The 10,988-nt window shown below is 43.9% G+C and overlaps 1 protein-coding gene across 1 annotated transcript in view; it reads left to right on the top strand.

Moving 5' to 3' along the window:
• Positions 1-10,988, top strand: part of ncam1b (neural cell adhesion molecule 1b) — a gene marked incomplete at its 3' end in the record, with an annotated part of 75,699 nt that overhangs the window by 19,832 nt on the left and 44,879 nt on the right. The window lies entirely within an intron of this gene.

The following is a 10,988-nucleotide window of genomic DNA, read 5'->3' as shown; positions in this document are numbered from 1 at the left end:
CACACACACACACACACAACACACACACACACACACACACACACACACACACACACACACACACAGCAACAGCAGCAACAGCAGCATTGAGGTGCATTGAGGCAATGATAATAGACCTGGAAGGAAATGGAAATCAGAATAGTGAGTGTTGTTGTCCTGTAGAGCACCTCTATGTTGTGTTGCTTGGATAACACGGTAAATACTGGGGTACAATGGAGATACACAGTCCTCCTGGCAAATCAATGAGTCCAGGTATTTCTCTACATCCTGACAGTGCAACCTTCAGTAAGGAAGAATCATTCATATGTATAACCCGCACTTTAGCCTACACGTCCTAATCCTACTCTGCCTTGTGGTGCAGTTGTTGCACACGCAAACACACACGCACACACACACACACAAACGCGTACCCAAACACAGACAGACAGACATACACAGGTACACTCACGCACACACCCACACGCACACACAAGAACGGGCACACAGGGACAGACAGTCATACACATGCACGTTCAAACTCTCACACACACACACACACACACTCACACAGTGGTTTTTATCAATGTCATGAATAATTAACACGGACAGATGCCACTGTCATGAATTCCAGTGCTATATTCTTGCTTCCTGAGTGTCCAGGATGTACTCTGTGTTAGCCACTGTGCTCTAGCTGTGTAAGTGTGGATATCTTATGCTAATTGGCGATATAAAACACACGTGGGCTTTGTTTTGAAGCAGTGGTAGTAGGACCTGGTTCAGGTCCTGGAGACTCGGTTAGAGGAGCAGGAAACCGTTGGATGAACAGCTTGCTATTGCCACATAGACAACAATTATTTCTCCATTGGCTAATGGGATGTGTGCTCTAAAGGTTGTCAGCATCAACCCTCCTCACTGAAATAAAATTCCTCCCCAGCCATGATAATTAAATAAGTCTGAAAGATTAAACCCACTCGGATCTGTTTAACGCTCTTGTTAGAGTGAGAGAATTATGTCATTCTCTCTTGCTCTCTATCTCTCCCCCCCCCGTTGGCTTTCTGTATCGCACGCTTTCTCCGTTTTTTTGACAATTTTAATCCATTGCATTGAAAGAATGTCCCTTTCTTCTTTCGATCCGACATATAAGGTAAAATTTAATCTACAACCAAGGAAAAAGGAACCTGGCAATTTCCTGTGGATCCGAGCCTTCGGGGTATTGACGGGGCCAAGCCGGATGGACAAAGCACTCCGGTCCGCTCTGCGTTGGTCCTATTGATGGCTTTATGAGAGGGCAGCCGAGTTGGGCTAAAACGCTAACAAAGCTAGCACTGACATTGGGAGCGTACCTATGTTCCCCGGGTCCTATGTTCCCCGCTTTGTATGTAACCGGGGAACATAGGACCCTGTGAGCAATTTTTTTTTTCGTAGGATGGTAGGGGCAAGTACCGCCTTTTTTGCCTCTGATTCACCTGTGATTGGTTAGAATGGCTCTCCTCCGATTGGTTGTGGTTAGGGTTAGGTTTAGGGTTAACCCTCACCCTAACCCTAACCATAACCCTAAACCTGACCCTAACCCTTTGCACCAGGGGAACATAGGACCCGGGGAACATAGGGATGACCCCCTTGACATTTAGGTATGCTCGGTTTAGCAAGGCCTTCAATACTCCTCAAAGTACTAAAAATACACGGTTCGAACCAACGCACAACCTACCCAGTTCAATCTCCGCGCTAATGTTCTCATGTCCCGCGTGAAAACGTGTTGTGTATCGCCGTTAACGTCCGAGCAGGGAGACGTTGACAATGTTGGTGCGCTGCTTCAGCACGAAATGCTACCGCCGTGAGGTGGCAGCATGCGCGGCTAATGCTATCCATGTTTCATCTCCATCCAAGGACAGAAACACCCAGGGTCGGATTTGCCAATTAAAATGAAAGTTGTAAGCTGAACTCATCTTGGGGGTGTCTACATCCCCCCCTCACCTCAAACCCCTTTTGCACTAGTTTTTCCTCCAAAATACAAAGTACACTTACACAGTGAGGCGCCTGTAGGTTTAGACCAAGTTGTTCCACCTAGGAGCACATACAGAGAATAACAAGTGGTGCTCATGATATCACTGTAGAGAGAGAGAGATAGCTGGATGGATGGATGGATGGATGGATAGATAGATAGATACGAAGGTAGAGCCATGCATGCACGCATACATACATACATATACACACATACAAACAGACACATAGAGAGGTAGATAGATACTATGTATACAGTGTGTGTGTGTAGAGAGAGAGAGAGAAAGAGAGAGAAATACTTTTTTTTAGCAACCAATAGATCAGATTAATAATGGTAATAGGCCTAGACAGTAGTATTGGCAGTACTAGAAGTAATAATTCTAATCTTATAGTAGTACTAGTTACTACTATAAGATAGTAACTAGATTAGAAAATAAATAGTATTTAGTATACCTTCTACTATTTTGAGAAACCAAATAACAAACACATGAGCTATGGGCTCATACATTTTTATTATATAATATTAATAACATGTGTCACAATCATAATGTATGTTTGTCTATATCACAAACTAATAGGCTAGGGGTAATGTCTTCCACTAATGGGACCAAATCTGGTCCCAATCCCAGCCTCCTCCCACATAGAGGTTCTCCATCCGTCCTCATGCTTCTGAGATGACCATGCATCCCCTCCTCCCTGCTCACGGCTGGAATTGCCCCCAATCTGTTTGCCATGGAAGATAAGGTACTGGGTTGTGTGTGTGTGTGTGTGTGTGTGTGTGTGTGTGTGTGTGTGTGTGTGTGTGTGTGTGTGTGTGTGTGTGTGTGTGTGTCGGTGTGTGTGTGTGTGTCGGTGTGGGTGGGGGCGGGGGATGGTTGGGTGTGTGGATATGGCCTAGGACCTCCCCACTTTACTTTCATTTGGGACGTCAATTTACCAAGTATAGCTACGAATGCTGTGTCAGAAATCATGCACCGCTTATTGGATTAGAGGAAACAAAGGAAATCTCATTATGCCAACAACGCCATTATAACACAATTATGTAAAAAGCAATTTCAACCCACAAGCTCTCTGACAAAAGTATTTGCACATTTCATTATTGCTTAATGAGGTTGTATGCCTTAAGCTTAATCACAGTTTTGTGTTAAAGAGAACCTGAAAACCATGATCTCTCACTATTAGAAGTCATAACTGTACTCTGTGCTAGTGCCCAAATGTCATACTCTTACCTGGTCCGGAAACATTCTTAGCGGTGTAGTAAAGTGAAGTAAAGTGAATTAAAGGGAAGTAAAGTGAAGTAAAGTGAAGTAAAGTGTAGTAAAGTGAAGTAAAGTGTAGTAAAGTGCACATTCCCACAAGATAAGCTGTTTCTGTGTCTGACGAGTTCTTACCTTTTAATTTCATTTATTCAATTTGTCATTGATGGATAAATGCATTTCCTATATAAACAAACCTCCTGTAGATACAGAATACAGTCAAACCCCTTTTTGAAAACGTTGCCATGCATTTAAAATGGTTTTGTTTCTAATATGTTCCCTTGAACGAGGAAGAAGTGTGATGGTGGGTGCTACCGTGCAGAGCCTCATTTTAGATGTGAAGCCCTGCATCCAATCTAATCCTACTGTTCATGTTTTCCTTCAATCTAGTGACTGTACCCAAACAGAACCGGGACGCCTCTGATATCCTGGAATTCAAATTCATGTGATCGCAGAAGATTGTGTTCAAATAAGAGCTACAATCTACCATATTCTATAGCTACAATCTACCATATTCTATAGCTACAATCTACCATAGCCTGTAGATACAATCAGCCATATTCTGGAGATACAATCTACCATATTCTCTAGTTACAATCAACCAGAATCTAGAGCTACAATCTAACATATTCTGGAGATACAATCTACCATATTCTGGAGACACATTCTACCATATTCTAGAGATACAATCTACCATTTTCTCCAGTTACAATCAACCATATTCTAGAGCTACAATCTACCATATTCTATAGCTACAATCTACCATATTCTATAGCTACAATCTACCATATTCTCCTGTTACAATCTGCTATATTCTGGAGATACAATCTACCATATTCTATAGATACAATCTACCATATTCTATAGATACAATCTGCCATATTCTATCTAGAGCTATAATCTACCATATTCTGGAGATACAATCGACCATATTCTGGAGATACAATCTACCATATTCTGGAAATACAATCTACCATATTCTGGAGATACAATCTACCATATTCTGGAGATGCAATCTACTATATTATGGAGATACAATCTAACATATTCTGGAGTTACAATCTATCACGTCTATGTAAAACAATGCTACTGTAGCGTGAGCGTTTATTGGGGTGGCAGTGGCTCAGGTGGTCGAGCAAGTTTTCTGGCTACCAGAGGGTTGATGGTGCCATCCTGGGGCTCCTCCTAGCTGGAGTTTCGAGGTGCCCCTGAGCAAGACGCCTCACCCTGACTGCTCCCGACCAGCTGGCTGTTGCCCTGCGTGGCTGACACCGCTGTCGATGTGTCAATGTGTGTATGAATGGGTGAATGAGAGGCACAAATTGTAAGGCGCTTTGAGTGGACACTGGATAAAAAGGCGCATTCTAAATGCAGTCAGTTTACTATTTACCATTGCCGTGTATTGAATAAATCCTATTAGCAAAAGCCAAGGCATAGCGCAATAACAAGAACATTCTCATGTGGCGCTTAGCAAGAGTGGCATCCCTGGTATTAGCGTAATCATTATTTGCATAACCATGGCATAGTTTAGAAAACATTGGCCACAGACAACCCCGGAATGGAAATAGATTTTTATCAGCTTGTTTCGTCTTAAATGTTTCAGAGGAAACAAGCCGATAAAAATCTATTTCCATTTGGTTCCACGTGGTTTCTGCAATGTCATAAAGGCAGGAGAGGAAGCGGGCTTAAAATCACAAATTATCTTGATAACACCGTTGGGGTGTCTTCTAAGTGTGCCCTTCAGGCCCATAAATCCGAAGATCAATACATGTCCTTCTTGCATCCAGTCCCATCCCCCACGAGTGTCCTCGTGGGGGATGGGAGATGTGCTCTGACTCGTAACCCAGCAGCAAGAATGGCGTCTCTAACAATCCCAGATTCCAGTCTCTGTCATCACCAAGTATCGGAGATGGTTGTGTACAGACATCAATACCTAATGTTTGTATCGTTGCTGTGGACATGTCACTGTAGCTGCTCCTGGCTTTTTAAAAGGAGAAGGAAAAAAGGTCTTTAGGGGCACACCCATTAACATTTATGTAGCCAAGCAATTACTGCTCGGCCGTTTGGTCAGCGTCTCTCTGAGACTCCCTAACCGAAACCCGTGCCCACTAGCTTGTTAGAAGCTTGCTAATGTAAGAGTTGGGATGTGCTAGCTTGGCCGGTTTGTAATGATTTACGTGGAAGAAGCCACGACCATGCAAGCATCTGAGGAGACCAATTAGTGTTTTTAACTTTGATATCATTTTAAAATACACCATCGCCGGCAGATGTGTGCTAGGCTTTTAAGATTCACAGTGAGGGAGCAAGAGAGTGAGATTCTCCCAAGGAAATTCCCTATGGATTTGCGGCATTCCTTTTGACAGTTTGCTCGCATTTGGGTGAATATGAAAACGGTTTTGCATTGCTGTTTTTAGCAGATGAAATGCAATACTGCAAGGGGAACAATGTTAGTGTTTGCTTATTTTCATAGGTTTGAGAAAATATGAAAAAATATGTTGAGATATATTTTTACCTCCATCATTATTCACAGGATGAGTCATTAGGGGAGCTCACGCTGAAATCAGGGGCTTTGGTGTTTTGTCTGGTACAATAGATGGTCAAGCGACCTTGCATGCTTCAACTGACTGTAATTAAATCAAGAATACTGTTTTGTTAGAAGCATATATTTAGATAATAATAGACCTTAAACCAACCCCCCCAACAGCTCTTTAAAAATATGTTCCCACAAATTATAAATGTCATGGAGCAAAGAATCCACCAGGGTCATCATAATAAACGAGTGATGCGTGTAGTATTCATAAAGTGGTATAAAGTTGTATGGCAGTATAAATTAAAGTACCAGCCCATAACGTTGTTGCTACGCCTCAGGCTCCAAGTTCCCCTCGTATAAAAGCCAATTTCAGCCTATAATGATGCAGTGTCTGTGTCTCTGTACATCACAGCTACACCCTCAACTACAGTTGACAATTTTTTTCCTTGAACAGATTTAGATCCTGCACTCGAACAGTGAATTCAAGCCACAGGTTTACCTTAGCCGAACCTCAAAACATTTGAACCTTCTTCCAGGAAAGTAGGGCTGCTGTGCTCTTTGGAAAACGCTGTTTCCCAGAAATGGAACCACCAAGGGTGTGCAAATTCTTCAGGCGATGCCTTCACCCCATAAAATACAATTTATTTGATATTGTCACTGCCTCCTTTTATTTGATGTAGAGACATCCGTTGTGTGAAAGAAGTGTGTCTGAGCCAGACTGCATTGATGGCTTGGTAAAGTGGCGTTCATTTCTTCACTTCACGGCAGACCTTGAAGGCTGAGCCGTGGTGATGGCTGCCAGGCGTTTTAATGAAAGCTGTGATGGCTCTACATTGTGACATAGGGACGGCCTTGAAGCAGAGCATGTCTTTTTCCTGTTCAGGGAGGGTTCTTGGGGTGTGTGTGTGTGTGTCAGTGTTGTTCCCATTCCAACTTTTTGACTTTGAAACGATAACAGCTTTGGTTCCGTGATATCGACACCAAATCGATACCACAGCATACCAATGATAGCCCAGTGTTTCTGGAAGAATTGCAAACATTGACATCGCATATATTAAAAAAAGATATATTTATTGACACTTTAACTAAGAACATTATTCTGTTCAAAACACATGGTGTCTTGAACAGAATTACAGAATATGAACATTATTCTGCTCAACACACCATGTGTCTTGAACAGAATAATGTTCTTAGTTAATTTGTCAATAAAAATTCTTGAATTTATATTTTAACTTTAATTTCTCTTGAACTTATGTTTTAACACAATGGAGTAAAACCGACTTAAACACTTTAACATCGTTATCAACATCTATTAATGCTTTACAATATAGCCCAGGGCCTAATTCACAATTTTGAGTAAAAACAGGACCGGGGGTAGGTTGAACATCGCCCAAGGACTTTTCTAAGAGTTTCAAGCTGTATATCTACTGTAATATCTCTTCAACTTTATACATATTTCTCTAATTCGTAACTATGTTACCACTACTTTTCTACTGATTCTGTGCTGCAATGCAAAAGTATCGCTTGGACCATCATTTGATCATGATGGGGAGCCATGATTTGAAAACATGTCTAGCCGATTCCACGCTTGAAGCTGGAGTTTGACCCTGTTGCTCTTAACTCCACATAGCCCACTTACTCCTGCTATCTGTCATATGAATCCAAGAGCCTTGATAAACACACTCGGCCCACTAAGCATGCCCACTTTGCCAGAGTCACGGTAGTTATTTTTCACTGGACGCTGCCTGTGTATATTTTCCTGTGTGTGTGCGCGTGTGTGTGTGTGTGCGCGTGCGTGCATGTGTGCATGTGTGCTGCATGCGTGCGTGCGATAAGGATCATTTTGTCGAGACATGATCTCACCTTACTGTCGGCAATGTTTTTGCTTTTGTACCACAGCATTTTAAAAGTAGGCTAAGAATCATGACTAAGGCATAATAAATACAGGTCTACCTCCATTCTGATGTGATACCCAAAAAGTATGTGTTACACAAACAGAACAGTTTCATTTACCCCTGCCTTTCCCCTTATACTGGTTCAATTTGACAAGGTCAGCTATAATTGAATCAGACTTTTGGATCAGGTGCCACAGTCATGGTGCTGCTCTGAATTTAAAACAGAGGCGCACATCCAGCCCTTAATTTGACAATGTGTAACAACTGCATCGGAAAGGTCACCCTCGTCCATAATTTCAGACATCTGTTGCATGGGCTTTGTGTTCTAAGCGTCCTAACATATTTTGCTGCTTTTGGCAGACTTTCATCTCAGCTGGAACGTGTTACTCGTATATTCTCATCACTGCAGTGATTAATTGCACATAGCCTATACTCAGTGCCTGCACCTAATCTTTTGCATGCTTTGATGGATACTTCCGGTTTATTTTGTGAGGCACTCTATTTTTAGAGATTGTGCTCACAGACGTTGGAGCTGTTGTTAGTAATGCTCTAATAGTCAGAAGAATAATCAGACCAATGTTTTCTATTTTTTCGATGTTTGCTAGACTTGCCTTTGTAGCTTGGCTAGCTTAATTAGAACTTCTAGTCTGGATAACCGAGCTAAGCATTACCAGCCTAGATTAGCCTTTCTAACCTAGGTAAAGATTACTGACCTGTATTATCCTGGCTAGCCTAGGTTAGCATTAGTAGCCTAGGTAAGCTTGACAAGCCCAGGTTAGCATTACCAGGCTAGGTTCGCTATAGAATATCATGCATTATTCTTCGTTAAGCGATTGTTTGACCATCAGTATTCTCTTGGCTAAAGGTTCCCATGAGACGGTGGTTCCATATGCACAGGAGCTGTCTTTAGATGGATGACAACATTAACTGACATCACCGTCTTACTATAGGAGGAAAAAGAAACCAAGGACAGTAAGGTGACATACTAATGAGATGGACCGCTGGCAATTATCCACACGGGCAAAGTTCAATCCATGCCTCCTTGGGATGTGTCTTGGAGACCCACTCCTGGTTCCGCACTCGATCCCGGGTGTCGACATTACCCAAACCCCTCGTAAGATGTGGAGAGTAACGAAAAGGAATGGCCAATTCCATCGCCGGCGTGAAAAATACAACGATAAAGACTCAGATCTCCCCCATGCTTTGTCGCTTAACGACAACACCACATCCTTTTGCCATCGCTTTGTATCGCCCCTCTTTTCATTACCCAGGCAATTTCCCCAAGTGAGCGTCCCATCGCAGCCATCCGTCAGAACGCAGACTGACAAACCATTAGGGCGCCGATGCCTCAGATCTGTCTGGTGCCCCCCCGCAAGAGGCGAGTCAGAACTCGACACCATCGTACTGCTACACTTCTGGGCATGGGAGTGGGGGGGACTGGGGGGTGACTGGTGAAGTGGGAGATGCACGCCCTTGGGCGGTGTTTTCTCTCCCGGCGTTCTTCTCCGTGGCAGAGAGGGGAAGGCAGAGCCGGTCGCAGACAGTGCTCTGACTTGTGTACCCCTGAGTCTGCAACTGAATATTGATGAGCAATTAACGCAGAATCATAAAAAAAATGTTGTGTTCTCCTTTAAATCATTTTCCGACCGGGATCGATGATGTCTTTTTATATCTGTGTCTGACTCTGTATCATCGTGTCTTTCTGAGATAATCGTGAATTGGGAGCCCCGGGGGTGTTGGCTGGTGAATGCTTATACAGTTTCTTAATGTCGTTATGACCGGACCACCGAAAATGGGGGAGAGCTGGAATGCTATTGAAGAAGTGATAGAGTGGTTATGGTCAGGGCAGTATGTCAAGGTCATCACAAAGCCCTTGCTACTGTGTCTCCATCCGAACGAATGAGCATCACTTCTCCTGATATCATCTGGGCAGCGTTTGCTAGGCTGGATGATCACGAATCCTGGTGATACAAAAAATGATATATACGACTGTAGGTTTCTGTTAGGCAACTCCACCCCCTCACTCTATCGTCCTCAAAAATATCCTCGACTATATCCTTGATCCTCCCCCGCTGGCCGTAGCTATAACCCAACACTTTGTGTGGGATAAAGTACTTCATCATACCTGTTTGTGAAACCCGCCCAGCCTTCTCCCAGGAACCACCAGTATGCCAACACAACAACCAGCCTCCAGATGGATTGCTTTTATTCAAAGATCTTTTGAGGGTTTGTGATAAAAAACCAACTTTGTTTGTAGTAGCATTGCCTGACGACAGTGGGGCTTTATGCTCTGACTGTTGTATATTTCCTCCCCTTGCCTGCTTTCCACTTGTATCATTACCTCAGGCAGAGTCGTGATAATCGTACTGACACCTGGCGCAGGATCAAATGAACCACCGCTCTTTTTATCCCACAGATCCAATGTGACAACCATGATAAATAAAACTAGTCTACCGGTTTTAACCCAGAGATAAAATGCGAAAAGTTGCGGGTGAAATGTGAGCACTTTAATATCTTTCTGTGTGGTATAATTAAAGCACTCTGTGGCCCATTAACGTAAACCGCTCGTGATGTGATTCACCTTCCGACGTCTACCCCTCCTGCGTTCGAATACCGAAACACATTGTAATGCTCATTGTATTGCTTCGACTTGTGTTGGCAACGGTACCCATCATAAGATAGAGAAGACATTCAGCACAGCATCCCAACGTATCTCTTTTTATCAAACATAGTTCAGGCACACAGGCTGGCTGGCTGCCTTGGTGACCGAGTGTTGAAAGTGTCCGGGATCGTTTTGAAGCCGAGTGCTTTCCCCTCTCCTTGATGGAGTCCAACTTGGCCTGCTGCTAGGGGGGTGGTGGTGGTGGGGGGGTTGTAAAATGTGCCAGCTTAAAAGCTGACCTGGAATTATGTTGTCACACTCGATGGGTTGAATTCGACTCTGTGGAGGCTCATTGTGCTGGGAAGCCACGCTACCGCACACACGTTGGGAAGAGGCTTAGCGCCCTCTGACCCTGCAGGCTTGAGGCCAGGTGAGCCTCATGGGGGAGAGTGGCTGTGGTGCACACACGTTAACCTGCTCACCGTCTGTCTGAGCGAGCGCTCAGTCCCTCTCCAATCCCACCGTCGCGACGGCGAGATTGGGAGCCGGCGCTCGCTCAGATGGCGTTCAGAAGAGATGCCCCCGAGGCTCTTCGCCCGAACACCAACGGTTGGAGCGTATGGAAGCTAATGACGGCCATCTTATCTTTCTGGAACATATGGCAGCATGCGCCCACTACTGCCTGCCTGGTTCTTCATCTGGCGCCCGTCTTCTCTTTGTGTTCG

This window comes from Pollachius pollachius (genome assembly GCF_949987615.1).
Source record: "Pollachius pollachius genome assembly, chromosome: 3".
Taxonomy (NCBI): Eukaryota; Metazoa; Chordata; class Actinopteri; order Gadiformes; family Gadidae; genus Pollachius; species Pollachius pollachius.
This window is presented reverse-complemented; position numbering and strand designations above follow the sequence as displayed.